Source organism: Salvelinus namaycush, chromosome 32, assembly GCF_016432855.1.
Source record: "Salvelinus namaycush isolate Seneca chromosome 32, SaNama_1.0, whole genome shotgun sequence".
Classification (NCBI taxonomy): domain Eukaryota; kingdom Metazoa; phylum Chordata; class Actinopteri; order Salmoniformes; family Salmonidae; genus Salvelinus; species Salvelinus namaycush.
This window is the reverse complement of record NC_052338.1, coordinates 19,977,924-20,001,486: the sequence shown is the minus strand read 5'-3', so window position 1 is coordinate 20,001,486 and position 23,563 is coordinate 19,977,924. Positions and strand designations below refer to the sequence as shown.

Sequence of the window (23,563 nt, the reverse complement as noted above, 5' to 3'; positions counted from 1 at the left end):
GAACCATGAAAAACAGCCCCAGACCATTATTCAAACCACCAAACTTTACAGTTGGCACTATTCATTGAGGCAGGTAGCGTTCTCCTGGCTTCCTCCAAATCCAGATTTGTCCAACGGACTGCCAGATGGTGAAGCATAATTAATTCATAAGATCAACCATGATGGATTTTCCACCATTTTTTTATTTTGTGAATAACACCTAAATTACATCTCCGGAACCACAGGGCCGATCTGAATGGCACGACAATGGGCCTCGGGATCTCATCATAGTATCTCTGTGCATTCAAATTGCATTCATAAAATGCGTTCATTGTCCATAGCTTATGCCTGTCTGCCCATACCATACTGCCACCCTGGGGCACTCTGTTCACAACGTTGGCATCAGCAAACCGCTCGTCCACACAACGCCATACACGTGGTCTGCAGTTGTGAGACCGGTTGGGCGTACTTCCAAATTCCCTAAAACGACGTTGGAGGTGGTTTATGGTAGAGAAATTATTTAATGTTAATCTGGCAACAGCTCTGGTGGACATTCCTGCAGTCAGCATGCCAATTCCACGCTCCTTCAAAACTTGATACATCTGTGGCATTGTGTTGTGACGAAACTGCATATTTTAGAGGCCTTTTATTGTCTCCAGCACAAGGTGCATCTGTGTAATGATCATGCTGTTTTAATCAGCTTCTTGATATGCCACACCTGTGGATTATCTTGGCAAAGGAGAAATTCTTACAAAAAGGTATGTGAACAAAATGAGAAGCTTTTTGTGCCTATGGAACATTTCTGGGATCTTTTATTTCAGCTCATGAAACATGGGACTAACACTTTGCATGTAGCATTTTATAATTTTCTCAATGTTTATCTCTTGATCTGTTACTCAGTGTTGAAATTGAAAACCTCTGTGGTTATTGTTTTGATATTTGAGGTCTGGATTGTGATTCCTAGGATTTTTGTGTGGTGTCAATCTGACTAATTGTTGTAACTACTTCTTTTGCTCTGCCCTGTTATTCAAAGGTGCTGTCAGGTGAAACCTTCACATCCAAAGCTACAGATGGAGAGACGGAGAAGTTTGTCATAAGGTTGCACCAGACCGAGACAGAAAGGAGAGGACCAAACACAGCCAGGAGAGGGCGGATAGACCTAGAGATGGATGCATTTACATATTTATTTTACTAGGCAAGTCGGTTAAGAACAAATTCAATGACAGCCTAGGAACAATGGGTTAACTGCCTGTTCAGGGGCAGAACGGCAGATTTGTACCTTGTCAGCTCGGGGATTTGATCTTGCAACCTTTCGGGTACTAGTCCAACGCTCTAACCACTAGGCTAACACACACGCACGCACTTGGTACTTATTAGCTCCAGATAATGTATAGAGCGGAGGCGTTTATCCCGCTTATACCATGGTTGCCAAAGAAACAAGCACAAATTTACCGGTCATTTTTTTTTCATTTATATTTGAATAAGTAAATTCATACTTTCATCCTTTCACTAAATCTGGTTGTTAGTTCTATCAGTTAGGTTGCTAGAGAAGCGGGCTGGTCGTTCATTCTCTTTGTTTGATTGCTAAGCTGGTTGGCAATGTTCTTATCCCTTGCTTGCTAGCTAGCCAACTAGGTCTAACACAGTCACGTCAACTCAACAGATAGAATAACATCAAAGTAGCTGCATTTGCGTTTAAGCTGTTTTCTAGTGACGTTTATTTGGGTTCATCCATGCAGCTATACATGTTGAGGGATGACAGTGTTTCCTTCCAGTTCTCTGCTGCCAATGACTGGAACGAATTGCAAAAATCTCTGAAGCTGGAGCCTTATATCTCCCTCTCTAACTTTAAGCATCAGCTGTCTGAGCAGCAGGTCTATCTTGGCCAGGTCGCCGTTGTAAATGAGAACTTGTTCTCAACTGGCCTACCTGGTTAAATAAAGGTGAAATACATTTGTTTTTTTAAAATCAATTTTATCTAGTCTTAAAATGAGAAAATGTCATGTATTTTTTGTTGTTCATAGTTCGTTTAATAGCTGCAATATTACTACCTACATTTTAATATAATATTGAGTGGATTTGGGCCATTGCTGGGAGTATTCTGGTTCTAAAATTGCAGCTTTGGCTAAGTTCAGGCTTGGGCCTAGTCTGTACCGTCATTCATTTCGGGCTCGGGACGGATCCGGCTGCCAGACCCGGGCCAGCAGTTTTATATCTGGCTTGCTGGAATCGGGCCAGATGTTTGTGCTACTTGGGGACTAATCAGTATCAGGCATCAAACACTACATCACAAATGACACCCAATTTCCTATATTCAGTAGTTCACTACTTATGACCAGACCCCTATGGGCCCATATGACTGGAATAGAGCAGTCTTCAGCATCCAGAACAGCATCAGTTAAGACAACACCTGTATGTGTTTGCCACCAGAGAAGCTAGCATGAGTGTTTAGCATCAGTATTTGTAGTTACTGAGTGTGACCAACAGTTTGAATGCAATTCTTCTGCATACTAGACAATGGTGTTAGCCCCCCGAACAAACACCAAGGCATTTGTTTAGTCAGTTCCAGCATCATTCCTGTACTGCACTATTTGTGAGGCTTTTTATAGGCTAGCAAACTGACTGGCGCTTTTACTATTGCTGAACTATATCTGAGTCATTAACAGTTTGTAGTCTACTTTTTAGGGCCACTTCTTAATGTGTAATTCATTGCTGCTCTTCTGATGCAGGGCTCCCTTTGCAAAAGAGACTTTAGTCTGTGGGGCTACCTGCTTAAATAATGGTAAATAAAAGATGAGGACATGGATAGACTGAGAGGACCTTGATGTAATTGAATAAATTATACGGCTACATTTGGGGCCAGGGGTTATACAATGGGCATCTTCTAGCCGCTGTCTGTTCTTACTTTTTAATATATTTTGTGTTCTGTTCATTTTACCCATAAACTTAATCTCTTGTGCACCTGACTGCCCCCTCTTTTCTTGATTGTGTGCATTAGAATTATCCCCAGGTTATAGGAAATTGTGGCATCTAAAATGTTGTTATTGTTGTATTTACCACTAGAATGTCTGGGTGGTGCTCTCTAGTGGCAGAGTTTGTGGTATTTATAGTAGGCCTACTGAGCATATGGTTGATGCTAGCTGCTGCTCCCATACGGACAGGTTAGGATCATTTAGGTGGCAGGTTAGGATCATTTAGGTGGCAGGTTAGGATCATTTAGGTGGCAGGTTAGGATCAATTAGGTGGCAGGTTAGGATCAATTAGGTGGCAGGTTAGGATCAATTAGGTGGCAGGTTAGGATCAATTAGGTGGCAGGTTAGGATCATTTAGGTGGCAGGTTAGGATCATTTAGGTGGCAGGTTAGGATCATTTAGGTGGCAGGTTAGGATCATTTAGGTGGCAGGTTAGGATCATTTAGGTGGCAGGTTAGGATCATTTAGGTGGCAGGTTAGGATCATTTAGGTGGCAGGTTAGGATCATTTAGGTGGCAGGTTAGGATCATTTAGGTGGCAGGTTATGAGAATTAGGTTAGGAAAAGGGTTAGGGTTAAATAAAATGCTCTCCTAGCCTGTTACGAAAAGTCACTTCTGGTCGTACAGTAGTTGTACTCTCTCTAGTCACAACCACCCTTCAGTGTTCAAACCATGGAGAATGATTATAGGCACAGAGTTTCTAAACCCAGAGTCGCAACATCGCAAGACTTTCTGAATCTCTTGCGAAGCAGACTAAGTAGACCAGGCCGGGGTTTGAGTTGTTCATTTTTTCAAAATCTAAAGTCACAACCAAGATTCGAGCCAATTTCTTAAGAATTTGAACATGTTATTTCTCCAACTTCTTAAGAATTTGAACATGTTATTTCTCCAACTTCGTGAAAGTGACAAACTGACACGTTTTTTTTTCCGTCAAAAACGACTTCATGCTGTATATAAGGAGTGCCTTTGGTTTGACTGCCTGCACTTGCGCAGTTGAGCGGAAACTCCAACCGGATGCGTCACACTTGTACATCCTGTGAATCATCTGTGACGTTATGTTTACTTCAAACGCGGAAAAGCAAACGGCAGAAATTTCTGTGCGTCGTGAATTGCACAGCGGTCCGTTCTCTCTTCGTGTCTACAGAGTTAGGAAATAAGCATCTTACTTGCCAATTCACGACATTTCTTCACAATAATAGTGGCAGGTAGGCTTAATTAAATTGGTGAAATAAATGATGATTGCGTATGTTGTTTGCATTTCAAGTTGTTTTTGTGCTCAATAGTTTCACTTTTACTTTTGATAGCTTTAAGGGTATTTTTATGTCTGAATGTTTTAGAACATTTCTTTCAAACCTTTTCTTTTAGTAGATCTAATTATATCAAATATTTCTGACCTTTTTATGTTACATGAAATGAGCAGTTGAACAAGCTGTCAGACAATAATAGCGAATGATGACTGCGTTTTGTCTTGTCCAAACGTTATGCAACATGAGTGATGCTCCTCTAATGGTGACTGTTCAGGCGTCCTATCTTTATATTCTGTTTCCTTCCTCCTTCAGAAAACGTCAACTGCCCTTGATCAGGCTACAGCACATACAGAGATGGCGTAAGGGATTTATTAAATTGAGCAGATTCACTAAAATGTATCTAGTTAGTGTGTTGTAATGACTGTCGTGGAAAATCAATTCAAATATAACTCTTACAAGAACTTGTGAATTCAAACATGCTTTTAATACAATTGTATAGCCAGCTGGAATGTCCCGCGGAACACACACCGCTTCCCAGCCCCCGGCCCCAACATTTATACACACATAGTATTATGTCCATCCCTTATGCAAATGAAGTTTCCTTTTTGAAGTCATTCACCACCATCTGTTTTCACTTAGTTTATAATGGTGGCCAGACCCTCTATCCCAGTGTGTCAACAAACTCTGTGTCCCTTCCCTTCACCACTAAATCAATGCACTCTTTGTTCTGTTCCCCCCTATCCTTAGGGTATCCAATTGCCTTAGGCGCCTATGTGTCTGGTCAGTTGCACTTAATGGAATCAGCAGACTATGTGTCTCTTGTTCAGTTGCCTATTTTTAATGTTCAGCTAGCTTATACATCTATGTGCTGTCCTATACGTATATATGTTATATATGTATCTCATGTACTCCTACACATCCCTCCTCTGAGGCTAAATAGCCACATAAATTATGCAAATATGACTTTGGAATGGTAAATGAGAATACATATGACGGACAATAAAATAAAATAAAAATAAAAACAAAGTAAAGCATATAAACCAATTAGACCAAACATCTCCAATGTGAAATAGGAGTAAAAGATCCAAACAGAAACATTAAAGAAAACCTAACTAGACCAAACATCTCTAGTTTTCATGAGAGTAAAAGATCTAATTTGGTATAAAATTAAAAAGATTAATATATTAAATTTTTTTAAAAACATGAGCATGTAGGTACCTAGCCTTGCCTGAGGTTGTCTCAGTTATGTGAAAATAAAAAATAGAAGATAATACAATGAGTATAATAATAAATTGAATATGAGAAAATCAAAGACCTACATGCAGTTATAAAAGAAAATTGACACAACATCATTCTAACTTTAAGCATTTCAACATGATCCTCCCTCGCAGACACCTCTCTAATAAAGTGATATCAATGATACCAACCTTTGTTAAGAAGATTAAGGACATGGTCCATAGACACTTGTAACCGGAATACCCCCTGTTACCTAACATGTTTTTGAAATTAACCTAGTTTTTTAGAAGGCATAACTAGCTTTAATTAAAGGAAACCATATATATTCATTGATATACATATCTAAAAATTCAACCAAACATACAAAAACACAAGGCCTTAAACAAAAATAGATATACTAAAATCCTTACATAGGAGCACAGTCCTCATCCTGACAGATTCTACAATCACCTCTTTAACATTTACCGCAAAACACGGGGTCTCCGTGAAGGTCATGGCCTTCCACATTAAATTTTGTGCACCACTTGCACTTACGGCGCAAATGACACTTTTTGTGGACATGTACAAGTAGACATTCGCCTGAATTTGGGAATACAGCATATACAGGTAGACCATCCTTACGGAAATCATGGCAGCATAACCACCTCCAGGAACTACTCTATATAGACAGTTTGGATTCCCAAAGGGGCAGTCCAAAGGTCCACCGACCGCATTACAAGGCTTTCCATACTTATTAGTATACTTGCCTGGGCTACCCGGTACAGGATCAATCACCACAGGAGGGTCATCTCTCCTTACAGACATCTATTTAACTGTTGTCTGAACCACAATTGACTTTACCAGGGGTATAACACAACAAAATGCAATACCCAAAGCCAACAACCCTCCTCCCAACATGATGGCCATCCTAGCAAACATGGCTGCCCACTTTCCTAACGCTAGGTCCAACCAAACGCATACATGAGAGTCTAAACCAGCATTAGCCTTTACTTCTGCTCGTAATCCTTTGAGTTTGGCCATAGCAATATTGGGAATAAAGGTGCAACAGTCATCCCCAAACATGACACAAACTCCACCCTTCTCCGCTAAGAGCCAATTGAGATCCTGTCTATTTTGCCAAGTCATTTTACTGGTATCCTGTACCTGTTCCCCCAACGCCATCAGATCCGAGTCAGTATAGTTAATGAATCTCTGTTGGTTGTAGTATATATAATTAATCCACTCTAAGTTTTTATTTGGTCTTATCCACAAAAATATAGATTCAAATCCTGATTTAACTTCATCTCTTGCCTTGAACTCCCTAAGTACACCTCTAAGCAGTCCAATTGCATTAAGGTATACCTCAGGATCCTTCTCATAAGCCCTTTTAACTCTAGGTTTAACATAGTCATCATGGGGTGATTTAATAATAGTAACCTATTTAATTGCTCTAACTAAGGCACAAAGACCAATCCATCCATCAGATAATACATTCAACAGTTAGTTTCTGGATGTGTGGAAAGAACAATCAGCAATACCTCTGTCTTGATTTTTCAACATAGTAAGAGATGGCGCAACCTGAGTTATTTTACCACACAACCCTTCTCTATTCATTATCAACCCTTTATCATTATTTCTACGTACTCCCACATTCTCTAACACCCAAATAGTATCACATTCTACAGTGGTGTTTCCTACATCCATTCCTTCGGTGTGGTGTCTGTAAAAACATTCATATTTTCCTTTAACCACGGTACTTCTGTCTAATTGAGGTCCATTTGATTCAGTTCTAATGTTATAGGCAGCACAATCGTTGTCTCCCAGCATGGTCTCATTAAACATAGTTTTACCCCTAGTGCTTACCCAGAGCAATCCTACATTCTATGTCACACAAGGGAATAGAATACTTTCTATTGGTACAATGGTCATTTTTCCAACTTACACAGTTTTTAAATGATGCTGGTTCAGAGACTATTAAAAGATCAGACAAAGTTGATTTTCTACACAAAATACAATTGTCCATTTTGTGTTTGTTTGCCATATACTTAGCTCATTCGTATCACTCCTTCTTCACTACTTCTTCTCATGTGGTGTCCCTGAGTGGTTCTGATTCTGATATATCTAATTCTGTCGCTTTTTCAATGTTCTTATCTTGAGGTAGATCATTAGAGTTTATCAGAAAGTTCCAAATGTCAGTAAAAAAACTCTCCTGACTCTGATGTCTCAGATTGCTTTGTGGATACGGTGGTCTGCTTGGTAAGGGCAGTCGATGTCATCTTAGTGGTAGCTACTGTGGTCGTCACAGCAGCCGCCACCCTTGTTGTCACAGGTTCTTCCTGTTCAGGTGCAGGGGTAGGATCAATCTTAATGACCGTGGTGCTACTCCCTTCGGTCACTGTTGTTCTTGTTATTTCAACTATTAATTCTTCACCTTCAACTGGTTCAATCTGATTCATGATGAGCACCCTCTCGTCCTTTTCTTTGATTAATGTCAGGTCACATCCTTTCGGATCCCAAACGACTTGTCCCTTTGTTTGGTGATGTGTCCATCCACAGAGTGCCATCTCCGGTAAGGGTTTGATCCTTATGATTGAGATAGACTTCAGTTCTCCTGCTTCTGTTATAAGTTGAGGTGGAACAGAGATTCTAACCTTGTCAGTCTTTTTGGATTGTTCAGCTGATTCCTTTCTTCTCTTCCTGCTTCCACCATACATTTTGATTGTGCGTGAGTCTGTTGTTTCTGTACTAGTGTTCACTGTTACTTTTGTTTATGTCAATGTCATTATTCTTTTGTTGTTCTACCTTCAATTGTCTGTAAAGGAGACCATTCAAGAGTTGAAAAGTCAATTGTGAGGAAATCCCCATTTTCTTCAGCTTGCGGGACTTTTCCTTCTCTTTCTTCACCTGAGGCTCCCTCCTCAGGCCGGACTTAGCTTCCATCTGGAAGGGTTTCAATTTTAGGGAAGAAATGTTCTCATTCTGTTCCTTGTGAGTCCTCTCCTCCTCTTCTGGGTGCATTAGTCGGTGCACCTGTCACATTTTGGCTTTCACTTGATTTGCTGTTTTCTTGGCTCCTCCCTGGCGTCTCAATCGTTTCCGCTGCTCCTGCTCCCTCCGGGCTCCCTCCTGGTGAGTCAACATCCTCTGTGTCCTCATCTCTATATGGTTGTGTCCTTCTCTCTGTTGGGACTCAGTGCAGTGGTTCAGATGGTACCACGTCTGGCTTCCTTTCACTTGGACGGCCGTTGTTGTTGCTTTGACCACCTCATAGGGTCCTTCTCTCCTCGGTGGATCCCACTTCCTCCGGAACACTCGAACGTGTACTAGATCTCCTGGTGTCACTGGGAGAGGTCCTTCTGGTCCCCTTGGATCATCAGACACGGAACCTCTCATCCTGATTCAGGTTTCTGCCTACTTTCTGTGAGGCATTCATACTTAGAGACTTATGGCCTCTGTTCTATGATTGCACCATACATCCTCTTACTTCCATCACTCATCACACAACAAACAGACATTCCAGCTGAAGCTGGCGAACCCCTCTCCTTCTGGTTTCCTAAACATAAGACTTGGAAAACGACAAAAAATAACAGCATTGACAATGTTATGTGTTATGCATAAATATATTCATGAAAACTGAAATCTGAGACCATGACAATTCCCACTCTCTCTTCACCTGACTCTATGCCTCCAGGATACTTTTTCTGCTGGACTCCACAAAAATAAAAGCCCTAAAAAGCTTCCTCATGCTTCCACCCAGTCTTCCCCTTTTGGCCCCAGGTTCTGAGAGGTGTTCCCAAATCATGTCATTTTTACTTAGTTTCCCATCTGCTCCATTTCAACTGACAATCATGTGCATAACCTTAATCAACATTATCTCTTCTTGAAGTAATTCAACACTGTATATGCTTTCACATCAATTCCTTTAACATGTTTGTTTAGAGTATAATATCCTATCATCCATTCTCTTTCACATGATGTATTAAAAAATGAAACAAGTAGCCTCCAAACTCAACCCAGTATGTCTATAGTGGAATCTAGTCTCTCTCTCTCTCTCTCTGATTCCACGTCCTCTGTCATGGTGTTTTCAAGCTCACCCATTATTCAGCTAGACCTCACTTCTCGTGAGACTTATGCACCCACCAAAGAGAGACATGAAGATCTTTACCACTGCAGTGTTGTAAGAAGTATACCACCAGCCTGGTGTATCTTGATGTACACTCAGTCTCCAGAATACAGCCCAAGCCCTTCCATTTCTGGCTGTTTTTTCCTGAGGACATACACACTAACACATGGGTTATTTCCTGACAACAGACTTTCTTCTTATAGCAAGATCACTAAATCTTCATTTTTAATAACAGCTCTATGTAATCATTCTGCCTCAAATACCTGGCCTCCTGCCACAGAAATATTCATAATGATAGTCAAATGATGTTCCCTACAGCAACTGCTGTAAAATAACATATAATCAGTCAAGTGTCTTCCAGTTGGATTAATATCCAATCCTAACAAAACTAAGTCATAAGTTTCTTAAACTTTTGCTCTAATGTTCAAAATGCCACCACTTATTCTTTTTACCATATCTTTAGATATGTGAATTGTTCTATTTACTTTAGAATTGTCCCTATATTTTACACAGCCAGCTGTCTTTCCTTTTCTGTGAATTATCTCTATTTTTATACATAGTTTCTAGAAATAACACCCCTTCACTACCATTACCTTCATTTATGAGTCCCCTAACCCATAACAGCCATTGTTTGATACATACTTAAAACATCCTTAAGTCAATTTATATATCATTTATATCAGTATCAGTCCCTCCTCAGGAACATATACACAACCTTATGTTCCTCAAAACAAAAATAAATTGACCAAACGAGAAAAAGAGAAAATTTTTTTTTTTTAATAATAATTACACATTTGCAATAAATTTCCACTATTTGTAATGTAATTAAACCTGGAGAAAACGTCCATCTGTTTCATTCTATGCCCATGTTATTATTGGTCTCTTTCTTCTTCATTCTTGGGTATCATCGCATAACAGACTACCTTTTTATTCAATTAAACATTACATTTTATCATTACAATTCCAATGACATTATAAAACAAAAGAAACAAAAAACCTTTAATCTAATATTCTGTAAGTTTTGTCAACCACCTTGTCTCAGGATTAGATTCCAGAGCTTCCCTAAGCCTATTAACGTTAAACAGTTCTATATCCAAATAACTAAACAGTTCTTTTTTAAATACTTTTTCCAATCCAATATTCAGGATAACAGTCCTTAGTGTTTACTTTAACTCAAATTTGACCTTATCTATTCAATACACATCATCCCTTTAATAATTTACATTTATACTAAACACTTTTATTACCAGTATTATCTATTTTCCCAATAGCCCTTTTGTCTCAGTTTTTCTCTCATGAGTGGCCTGGTAATAAAAGATCAGTACCCCAATTCCTTTAAGTCATTATTCTCCCTGGCCCATATCATTTCAGCATGTCTTTTTTTAGATACAGTTCACAGGTCATCAGACACAGTTGTCCCTCACTATTCAGTCAGTTAGGGTGGGTTTGAGCTCCACACCCACTTGTAGTGATATTCTCTCCCATGCCTTAAAGCATTCTGACGTCACCTTTTATGATAACTCCCTTATTCTACTGGTGATCTCTCAGATGAATTACAGATGAGGTATTTATCAACAAAACCCTCACAGAGACCCACACTCCAATAAACCCTTTGGAGTAACTTTCATCACTTTTTATATGCAGAATGAACAAAGCACATTTGTGTATTTACCCAAAGACCATAACCCCAAGGAACTGATAGTTTTACCTATGAACCCATGTTATATCAAAATAAAAATTAAAATAAACCTATTCGAATAACTTATTCAATTTAAGGGTACAACTCTTCATAATTTTCCCAGGGACATAATAGATTTTCAAAGTAATTATACAGTTTGAATAGAGTCTGGTGTCTTTTAAACATTTTATAAGTAAATCCCACCTGTTCCAACAATTTCTAGTAAAAGGTGATCAGTCTTTCACAGGAAATTCTTAGGATTCAGGGCATTTTGACACCATTAATATGTTTCCACTCCCCCTTTCTTTAGGAACAACTTAAATACATTTTTCAAAAACATTTCCATCCTTTTGCATACCCAATTTGAAACTGAATTGGAAAAAACCCTTCCAATAAATCTACTAATGCATATTCATTTCCAGTACATGGTGTACTTACTAGTGAACCATAAGCCAATAACACAAAGGGACTGGACTCACTCATCCAGAACTCCATTTTTTAGCCTTATCCAGATATTTTTATTTTTAAAGCGGCTAACTTTAATTAACTGCTTTCCACAGGAATGCAGTCTCCAATGACAATTTTGACCAGAGAAGATTAAAAACCCTTTTTTTTCTTATTCTTTCTGGAAAAGAAAGTGTACATATCGTTAATATTCACAATGTTACCTTTTAGTCAGCAAACCAATAATTTTACTTATCTATAGATTTTATTCTAAAGCGTCTTTAACAGTTCCAGAGAATTGTGGTATACAATGTCTAACAATTAAAATTCCATCGGTACTCTACTAGATGTCAAGTCAAACGTGATCTAATACTACTTCTTGACCACATATAAACTGTAATCTCTATGAAACACTCATTGTTCGCTCAGAGACTATACACCGCCAAGTAAAAAATTCCATTCTCACTAACCTCAAACCGATTAGTTGTTTGTTATTTTGACAAGGATATAAACTCTTGTATAGCGGCATTTCCTGCTACCGCACTAAGTTCTAGTGTCACATTACACTAATTTTCCCCATACCCGCTATACCCATATTCAAAACAGAGAGCTATTTTCTTATTCGTTCTTAGATATTGTCAATAGTTCTGCTAATCACTCGCACGTCTGCGAGGACTAGAGGAACCACATTTGTACCTCATCGCAATGTATTTTCTGATGATAGAATGTTGACATCAGAACGCCTGCAAATCGAGCTTCACATTTTGGTCCCATGCGACTGTGCCTCCCTTATTCTATTCATCCTGTTTATCAGGTAATAGTGTCCTTCTCTCTCTATTCTATGGAAACAGTCATTTTGTTGTCATGCCACTATTTATTTATTTATTTTTCCTAAATACTCCCATGTATTATACACCTTTTATTTACTATTTTTCCGAGGTAGAGCTAATCTCCTTTCCAATTAATAATTCATTTGTCACATCACTTAATTTCTTTTATCGAAGCCTACTCTATACAGTACAGACATTATTTCTGAATACTACAGATGACTTAATGTCTTATTCTAGTACAGTACTTCAAATATCACTGTGTTTTTCCCTTTACAGATATAATTATTTATTCATTTTATTCGTTTGGTTTGTTGTTACAGTTCTAATCAATTTTTAAGATTACATTTACATTACATTTAAGTCATTTAGCAGATGCTCTTATCCAGAGCGACTTACAAATTGGAAAGTTCATACATATTCATCATGGTCCCCCCGTGGGAATTGAACCCTCAACCCTGGCGTTGCAAGCACCATGCTCTACCAACTGAGCCACACAGGTCCACTGCCCGCTCCGTTAAGATCTCTATCTAACGTCTTACTTTTACCTTTATTTATTTATTTTGTCTATACTTTCTTACCTCTTCTCTATATTCTTATTGTTTGATCCTATGGTCAATTTACTAGTGAGTCAAGCCTCCCCTGTTCTCCTGTATATCCTGGCCACTCCATTTTGCACCCCTCTCTGCTCTTCAGGCTATTTTTAGACCGTAGCTTCTGTAGGCACAAAGTGACTGACGGCCTGTTTTTTCCTCTTTCTTTGTTTCACCGTACGTGAATTCTTAATGTGTCCTGGATTCCACTATTTATCTTAACTAACCTAGATTCGTTTTTAACTTTATAGTATAATTTCAATTTATCGGTGATTCTACTTTCTGTTTTGTTTCACACTTTTCTATTCGTTTTATACTATTCGGTTAACGCCTTTTTAAGTATTTTTATTTATTATTTGTTTTGACACCTTTTTGTTATTTTTACCGCGGTCTCTTACCACTTTATCACATCAGTGTTTTTATCCTTGATCACAACTTATTTTACTTCGATGTTTCTTAATTCCGTTCCATCTGCCTAATAGCAGTTAACTGCACCCTTCTACAACTCTATACTCAATTCACAGGAGGGCTGCGCGCTCTCTCTTCTGGACGTTCTGCCTACACACACACACAACCTGTCCTTTCTTTCTTCCTAATGTTCTATCTCTACACAGATCTACTCATTTCTTACAACATTTTCATTCATCCTTTTATGTTTCATCCGTTCATTCAATCCCTTTGTTTTTACCTCAAAACAACTTAGTCTTTCTTTATTGACTTAATTCACTTCCTCCTACATAAGCCTAGACTGCTAGGATTTCTACAATATGACGAGACTACTGTCTAATCGGATCAGCTTGTCTTCATATCCTATTCACCCCCCAATACTGATCTTTTCTTCTATTATTAGAGTACTATTGTGGCGTGACCTACTGAATTACAAAACCCCGTTAGCTAGACAGAGCGTTTTTTATTCGCAGGATTTTTTTCCATTTGAACGCAGCACAATCGGGCCAACGTCCTAAATATTTCACCCGTTCAGTCCTCCTTTCGGAGCGGTAACCATGAATATTTATTTAACTACTGATTTATGTTTTAACCGTATAAGCTGCTTTTGCAGTTGAACGCCGCACAATCGGGCCAACGTTTTTCCTGCAACCTAAATATTTCACCCGTACAGTCCTCCTTTCAGAGCGGTAACCATGAATATTTATTTAACTACTGATTTATGTTTTAACCGTATAAGCTACTTTTGCAGTTGAACGCCGCACAATCGGGCCAACGTTTTTCCTGCAACCTAAATATTTCACCCGTACAGTCCTCCTTTCAGAGCGGTAACCATGAAATATTTATTTACTACATATCCACCCACAGACTATTCTGCCGTGAATATTGTTGATAATTGGATATGGAGAAGGGTGAGCCGGTCAAGGATCGATTCAGACAAGGTGGTAAATTGTATGACAAGCGACAGCTTTATTTAAGAGTAAAGATATCTGGTACAAGCGTATACGGTCTCGTTCCTTCGGCTCATAGAGAACCTCCAGAAAAAGCCCAGATAACAGAATGTATAGACATTTTATACAACACAGAAAGTAGGTTGAGTCTGGAAGTTCTGGTCCTTTGGTTGGTTCTGGACAGGTTGTTGTCTTCTCAGATTGGTCCTGATGAGCTGGGTGTCATCCTTCTGAGTCTTATAGCAAAAGTTCTTTGTTATCAAATGTTCAGCTAAGCAGGAGATTTTGTGTGTGCGTAGTCAGCCCTCTGTCCTTGGTTATGTGTGTGTGTCTCATTATTTCGTGAAATGCGGACCCAAGCACTCTTTTGATCAAAGCCTTTCCTTATCAGTGTTTATGAAAGGTCTGTGCCAGCCATCTATCTTTGGGTGTGTGAGAAACCCTGCTTAGAAAGAAGTTAGTTATAACAATGTAATAGCAATATGCTTGTGTTATTTTAAATGGTATTTATTACAAATCCCTCTCTTCACGTCTCCAAAGAGACGTGACATAAACTAGGTAAAAGTAAGAAAAGCAAAAGTAAACAACCAGGGAAACTTTCTCAGAGAGAAAGTTTTGATTCCCTCTCTTCACGTCTCCAAAGAGACGTGACATAAACTAGGTAAAAGTAAGAAAAGCAAAAGTAAACAACCAGGGAAACTTTCTCAGAGAGAAAGTTTTGATTCCCTCTCTTCACGTCTCCTAAGAGACGTGACATAAACATGGGATCAAGCAGGAGTATTATATGCAGAAACTTTCTTGAAGAGAAAGTTTCATATGCCCTCTCTTCACGTCTCCTAAGAGACGTGACATAAACTAGAAAAAGGTAAAAGCAGCAGGCATGTTGTTGTCCTCAAAAGATGGAGGGCCTTCATCCCCTAAAAGAGGAAACATCTGGGAAGGGCTTGTTGGGTCAATGGCTTTAGATATGACCCTAGTGGTGAGTGAACGAATGCATGGTATGCAACAGCAACCACACAAAACCAAAATGGCTGCAAACACTGAGATAGAAACCAAAATTTAGGACACCAGGGTTTTATATTTCCCAAAAGCATCCATCCAGGAATCCCACATGGAGGTGTCTACACCAGAATGGGATTTCATCTTACCATTAAGAGTCCTCAAGCCTTCTAAGGCAATGGTCAGGCTACCATCAGTTGCTGTGTTATTGGGAATGAAAGTACAACATTGCTCCCCGAACATGGCACAAACACCTCCACGTTCAGCCAACAACATATCCACCGCGATTCTATTTTGGAATGCCATCAGGGAAGTAGCTTCCAATTGGCCATGGACCGCCTCGAAGCCTTGTTGAGTCCAATTGCCTAGTTTCTGAACATTAAAATGAATGTAATTGATTCGGTCCACATTTTTATTAACTGTGCACCACCAACAAACAGAAGATTCAAGCCCAGCTGCCACTTGGTCCACCAGTTTATATTCATCTGGCACCCCCTAGGGACACCAATAGCATCAATGTAAGTTGAGTCGTAAATGAGCAAGGACCAAAAAGGAGACCACTCCAATAACTACACCTGGAGTGGCCAACCACACATTAGTAACCAAAAAACGAGAAAATGTTAAACCCTCAGGTCCATCCCTCTATACAACCTGTACCAGGTGGGCTCGTCGCCACCCAGGAACTTCAAACCTTCACAACAGGGAGGACAAACATCACTTTTTTATTCATTCGACAACATCAACTACAGCAAACCAAGGGTCCTCCTCTGTCAGGCCCACTCTCCTGCGAAAGCTTGATTCCGTATCAGCCTCTCCAACTGGAGCATCAAGCAACGGCATCATACCATAGGCCCTTTCCACATCTGTAACAGACTTCTTCAAACAAGGTATGATACAGGCATTACGGAACATGAGCATATTAAAAACAACAACTTAGGGTCAGAAATCCAGTAATCATCACTGTAGTGTACTTACCAAACCAACCACCCAGCCAAGGGAACAGTCCACTCTCCTCCACACCTGCAAGACCCCCCATCTCCACCGATAACCTTGCCAACCCACTCAGAGCTTTTGAAATGCTCCCATCCGGACTAGTATTGTTAGGGACAAACGTCTAACACTGTTCTCCAAACATTTTACATACACCTCCCTGGTTGGCCAGAATCATGTCTAGTGCTAGTCTATTTTGTCTACGAGGTGGCATCCAATTGTTCAGCCACCCCCGTAAGTGCAGTGTGGGTGTAGTTAACAAATCATTGTTGATTATAGTAGATATAATTGATCCAGGCATTCTGCTTAGCATCAACAATAGCTGGGTCAATAATGGGCAATAAATACCACAGGCCATCATTCCTGTTTAATGTCTGGAATTCGTGGGGGACCCCTATTGGGACCCCCAACAGGTTGGTGTGGATGTTATCTGTACTCTTGGACCAAGGAGCGTCACGTTTCTGCCGTCTCCTGGGTTGGTCCCAAGCCTCTGTCATGTGCAGCTCCCAAAAGTTGGTTAGCTGTAACCTCAATATTAGGCAATGGTGTTTATCAGACTGGCCAAAACACATGTTCCCTGATAATCTCCTTTCAAAATGTGGTCAACCGCCTGGCAGGTCCACACATCCACCATACATCAGCAACACCTCTAGTTATTAGTGACATTAGTGATGCAGGCAGCAGTAGGGAACCTCCCATAGTCCATACCTCTACCTGTACCAGTGTTACAGCTGTAATATCCCCCATATGCCTTAACCCCCATGGTGTCTTCTGGGGACGGACTTCTATACCAGATTGTAGAGTTCAGGTGATGGCGTGGGACTTGGTCTTGAAGTGGTGGAGGAGGCCGGCTGAACCTGGTCTGTTGGAACTGGTGGTGGTTCTGGCAGTACTGTGATGGTAACATCCCCATCGTATCCTAAACAGACAGCTCAGGACTACAAGCAATCCTGTAAAGCCCCACCCTCTCCCAGAGAAAACATCATCAGCAAGAAGCCAGACACACTTTCACTTCTATGAACAAACACAGTGAGGAAAGGTCGGGGGCAGGGAATTCTTCATTAAGGAGTTGATCCCCGAACTCTATTAGTAACGGTTCTTCTCCTTAACTCTGTGATCATTCGGCAGTGTCAGTGTGTCTCACCCTCCAAGTGCGATATGCCCCCAGGTCGGGTGAATCACCTTCTCCTTTAATTCACCTGCAATGCATAAAATCTTGGACATACAGGTTTGGTTAACCACCAGTTTCTCATTTGTTTTATCTGATTATATATTTAACTTCTATACCTATTTGTTAGCTATAATTATTATTATTATTTATTTTTTTATTATTATTTTTTTATTTATTTTTATAATTAGTTTATTATCCAATAGGCCCCATCCTATCCTAGACCACAATGTACCCATCCCCCTCTTGATACCTGGCTCTAGCCAGGTAACAACCTTACCTATTCTAAATAATGACTTAGGTAAGAATAGTAAAATATTCTTATGTTCTACATTATCATGTAGGAGCGCCCCTTTCATTTTCCACATGTCCAATTCTCCCTTTTGTCTCCATTCAGTAACTGTTATCTACCCATTCTGTTATCTCTGTCCTGGCGCCCCCTTCCAAAACTCCCTTCTCTGCTCTCAAACCTTCAAGGTCTCAGCAGTGCGGGGAGGGCCACTCTGTCTGCCCTTTCCCTTATCTGTCTGTAGCTTGGTCCCAAACATTAACTAAGTGTCTCACTGTTTTGACTTTATCTAAAATCATGGATTTAAAATTAACAACATGTCTTATAGTGTCAATCTCTAAAGTCCTTACATAACCTTAATAAACCTATCTCTATCTTCTTATGGCCAAAACAAATGCTAACCATATAAATTCCTTTCTTTACTAATAAGCTCTCTATCACTTTTATTTCCATGCCCTATAGGCTTAAAATATCTCCTGTTCAAACCAATTCAATAACAGCCCATTCAAAACCGTCATAGCCAATGTTTAAAACCAGAAACCTGACTCCTCTGTGGTTAATTGCAATTATGGTCAAGAGTTATAAACTCTATTATCTCAAAATTAGTATTCCAAATGACCACGATTTCATTATCCTCACTACATTTCCCTGTGGGTGATCAAACCACATGAAAATGCAATGAAAATAGGTCAAAAGGTTACACCTACATTCGTGTTCCATGCCATATCTAGACATACCAAAAGAACTGGGGTGCCACTCTTCCAGTCTTGTTCTTTTCCCCCTTACTTGTCTTGTATCTTCTGATCTAGAAAATCGTTAAATTTTAGCTTTGGAGTATTTGGGGTCGTCATATTTTATTTTAATGCAGTGGAATTTAGTACAGAATAGTTTTGGTAATGTGTGTGCGTATATCAGTGTATATGTTTGACTATCCGACTGTACTTAGCCCGTCACTGGATAAAATCCAGAATCCAAAATTTTTTACATGTATACATTAAACATTTACATTTTTCCCACTATGAACATTACCCTTTAGACGTTGAACACTTAGACTTTAGACATTGGAAACATTACACTTAAACATTGAACATTTTTCAACCTGGCGCCTACAAACACAAATAGACTATTCTTCACCGGACAATCGCCCGGACTATTGAATAAGTCTAGCCTACTCCTCACCGGTCACAGCCGGACTATATGAATAGGTCTTGACAAACTTTACCCCACTCCTCACCGGTCACAGCCGGACTATATGGATGGGGATGGAACAAGCCTATCCTTCACCGGCTGAATAGCCGGACTATTGAATAATCCCTATCCCAATTTTAAGCCTACCCTTCACCGACTGAATAGCCGGACTATTGAATAGTGCTTACTATATTCCTCACCGGACACAGCCGGACTATACGAATAGTTCTTTTTATCACAAATTAAGCCTATTCCTCATCGGTCACAGCCGAACTATATGAATAGCACTTTTAACACAAATTAAGCCTATTCCTCATCGGTCACAGCCGAACTATATGAATAGCACTTTTAACACAAAAATAGACTATTCTTCACCGGACAATCGCCCGGACTATTGAATAAGTCTAGCCTACTCCTCACCGGTCACAGCCGGACTATATGAATAGGTCTTGACAAACTTTACCCCACTCCTCACCGGTCACAGCCGGACTATATGGATGGGGATGGAACAAGCCTATCCTTCACCGGCTGAATAGCCGGACTATTGAATAATCCCTATCCCAATTTTAAGCCTACCCTTCACCGACTGAATAGCCGGACTATTGAATAGTGCTTACTATATTCCTCACCGGACACAGCCGGACTATACGAATAGTTCTTTTTATCACAAATTAAGCCTATTCCTCATCGGTCACAGCCGAACTATATGAATAGCACTTTTAACACAAATTAAGCCTATTCCTCATCGGTCACAGCCGAACTATATGAATAGCACTTTTAACACAAATTAAGCCTATTCCTCATCGGTCACAGCCGAACTATATGAATAGATCTTAATACTTACAAATTATTCCCACATATGTTCACTTCACTGTCGTTCACATGTCATTTATATATGTAAATTTACTCAAGAATCCATACTCACACTCGGTAGTACTGATCAAAATTTGGATAGACTATACGACAATATGCAAAGTTTGATTTAACAGGTCTTGCTTACCTTGTTTATTGGTCGACCAGAAGATCAGTTCCCCGAGCTGAGCAGAATTGTTGACCTCCCCCCAAAGATTTCACCTGTCCTCCGCGAACCGTCCTTCCACCAACTCGCCCCCTCACATCCACATCAACCACTCTGGACCGGGTATCTAGATAACCATCCTCTGCTACCATGTTTTTGTTGATAATTGGATATGGAGAAGGGCGAGCCGGTCAAGGATCGATTCGGACAAGGTGGTAAATTGTATGACAAGCGACAGCTTTATTTAAGAGTAAAGATATCTGGTACAAGCGTATACGGTCTCGTTCCTTCGGCTCATAGAGAACCTCCAGAAAAAGCCCAGATAACAGAATGTATAGACATTTTATACAACACAGAAAGTAGGTTGAGTCTGGAAGTTCTGGTCCTTTGGTTGGTTCTGGACAGGTTGTTGTCTTCTCAGATTGGTCCTGATGAGCTGGGCGTCATCCTTCTGAGTCTTATAGCAAAAGTTCTTTGTTATCAAATGTTCAGCTAAGCAGGAGATTTTGTGTGTGCGTAGTCAGCCCTCTGTCCTTGGTTATGTGTGTGTGTCTCATTATTTCGTGAAATGCGGACCCAAGCACTCTTTTGATCAAAGCCTTTCCTTATCAGTGTTTATGAAAGGTCTGTGCCAGCCATCTATCTTTGGGTGTGTGAGAAACCCTGCTTAGAAAGAAGTTAGTTATAACAATGTAATAGCAATATGCTTGTGTTATTTTAAATGGTATTTATTACAATATCCCACCCAAGCAGACCTCTTCAAAAATGTTCCTTTTTTAAAGAGCGGTATCGTGGCTTCCTAACTACTTATTTATGCAGTTCTCTATTATTTTTAGAGCCGTTATTCATAAGTAACCTGTCCAAGCATTCCTTCTACTAATTTTATTGAAGAGGTATCACAGGATTTTCTACCTACATTATCTGTCCCTTATTATAGCCAGCCATCTCAGCCAGATGCGCAAACAACCGCATCATTTAAGCTACACATTCGAACGGTCTGATCAGAACGAGCGCATGCATGCCCACTCCGCTAAACACCTAACACAAGCAAAGTTCACAGCGCCTATTCACTCAGTCTTTATACTACATGCGCATACATTTATATTTAATACAATTCCCCAAATTACACATACATGCAAATTCATTGAATTCAAAAGTTCTTTAGTATTTACTGGTTTCTTTTTAGGAAATTTGAAAGAGAGACTTACATGGCGCCCCTCTCGCTGAGACAGGATCTCTGAAGCAATCCATACAAACATTTCAACTATGTAAGAACAAGCTTACCTTTTTCATAGTTGTGGCCATAGTGTTTGCAAGATTGTCCAAAGAAACTATCTCCAGCCCTGAACGCCATTCCGCAGTCCCTGTCCCTTCTGGCTAAGCTCGCCAAATTCTGTCGTGGAAAATCAATTCAAATATAACTCTTACAAGAACTTGTGAAATCAAACATGCTTTTATTACAATTGTATAGCAATCTGGAATGTCCCGCGGAACACACACCGCTTCCCAGCCCCCGGCCCCAACATTTATACACACATCGTATTATGTCCATCCCTTATGCAAATGAAGTTTCCTTTTTGAAGTCATTCACCACCATCTGTTTTCACTTAGTTTATAATGGTGGCCAGACCCTCTATCCCAGTGTGTCAACAAACTCTGTGTCCCTTCCCTTCACCACTAAATCAATGCACTCTTTGTTCTGTTCCCCCCTATCCTTAGGGTATCCAATTGCTTTTAGGCGCCTATGTGTCTGGTCAGTTTCACTTAAATGGAATCAGCAGACTATGTGTTTCTTGTTCAGTTGCCTAATTTTAATGTTCAGCTAGCTTATACATCTATGTGCTGTCCTATACGTATATATGTTATATATGTATCTCATGTACTCCTACATGACACAGCAATAAATAATGTGTGGTGGGGTTGAAATCATTAGAGAACTGTACACACAAATCCAGTGTTAATCTAATAAAAACTCATGACAGTTTGTCTCTGGTCTATATCCCATACAGATCTGCAGGCTATCAGGACATTAAGAACAATTTCTTACAATGTGGAAAGACACAAGGTACCTATTGATTTGTTCTCTTGGTCATACCTTGGTTTTGGTCAATCAACGGTTTGAGATAATATGGTAGCTGCATAGCAGTTGGTTAGCCTACAGCAGCAGCTTTTGTCACCAGTAATATTATTGTATGCCACAGTGTTTAGAATTGATTTTAAGAAACATGTTTTGGTCAGAGTTGTAACCCTAATGAAGAACTATTGACCAAAACGTTGCCTTTAAGATCTATTCAAAGTTGTGGAGCATAGACCTAGCATACAATAATAAGTTTGGCTAAAACAAAAACCTGCATATATTCGACACCGGCTCTCCAGTAATTGAGATTGAGACTTTTGTTTTACAATATCGTCAACAGATGCAGTGGAATACCTGAAACGGGTTTCTGACACAGTGTGCAAACATCGCCATGCGAGTATTACTCTCAAGAAGCCAGAGAAATCAGAGTGGAAGGTTGGGGGCCTGGATGACACGTCCTACAAAGGAGAAGAGGAAGTTAAGGAGTGGGGGAACTTCTACCTACCAGACAGTGTGACGATGGAGGTGTTAGGAGCTGTGGAAAACCTCCCCTACCCGACAGAGAGTGGCCAGCTGGTCATAATGCTGTGTGAGGACCGTCAGGTGTATGCTTATGACGGAGAGGAGATGCACCTGGTCGCTCTGAGCCTGAAGGAAGTCTTTGACTCTGGGCTTCAGTATCCTGGCTTCAAGTCCTTCTACAGAGGGGAGTGCTTTAAGGACATGGTGAGAATCAATCTGTAGTGAATCAAACAGTTGTTATAGCTGGTAAGAATTAAAATGTAGTGATTCAAGTAGAGTAACATTTATTATTATTAATTTGGTATAGTTTTGTTAATATTGATAACGGATCAGGTGTATTTACTAATCTTGAGGAGTGATCATACTTGATGTCTAACCCTTATGTTGTGCTGTTTTGCGTTGCATTCTGTTGTGTAGACGAAGGAAGACTGGGCCATGGTAAGACAGGGCAAAGTGGGGAGGAGACTTGAAAAGGAGCACCAGGAGTTACTGAGACAAACCAAACCCAGCTTCCTGAGTTGTCTTGACTCCATCAAAGGAGCTAGCCGCACAGGTGGGCAGGTTTAATGTGTAGCACACAGACAGAGCTCATTATTGGTGTGCCCATCCAATGTGATCAATGATGATAAAAAGTTAAGATAGATTTAACTGGTTTTATACTGCTACAGTAATTGCTGTTTAGAAAACTTGCCATTTTTGAATTTACTCCTTTCTTAACAAGCACCTTTGCCCTTCCCTCACAGGTGCCTGTAGCTATCCCGAACCAGTGGAACCTCCAACAGTACTTGTTTAAGAAGCAATATAATCACTACTTATAGACCCATAGTGGCAAAAACT

The 23,563-nt window shown here is 39.9% G+C and overlaps 1 long non-coding RNA gene across 1 annotated transcript; it reads left to right on the top strand.

The window, feature by feature from the left end:
* Positions 1-4,009: 4,009 nt before the first annotated feature.
* Positions 4,010-22,565, top strand: LOC120026910. Its single transcript, XR_005473246.1, has 4 exons — positions 4,010-4,156; positions 4,511-4,557; positions 22,137-22,192; positions 22,545-22,565. It is a non-coding gene; the product is annotated as an uncharacterized LOC120026910 (long non-coding RNA).
* Positions 22,566-23,563: the final 998 nt, after the last annotated feature.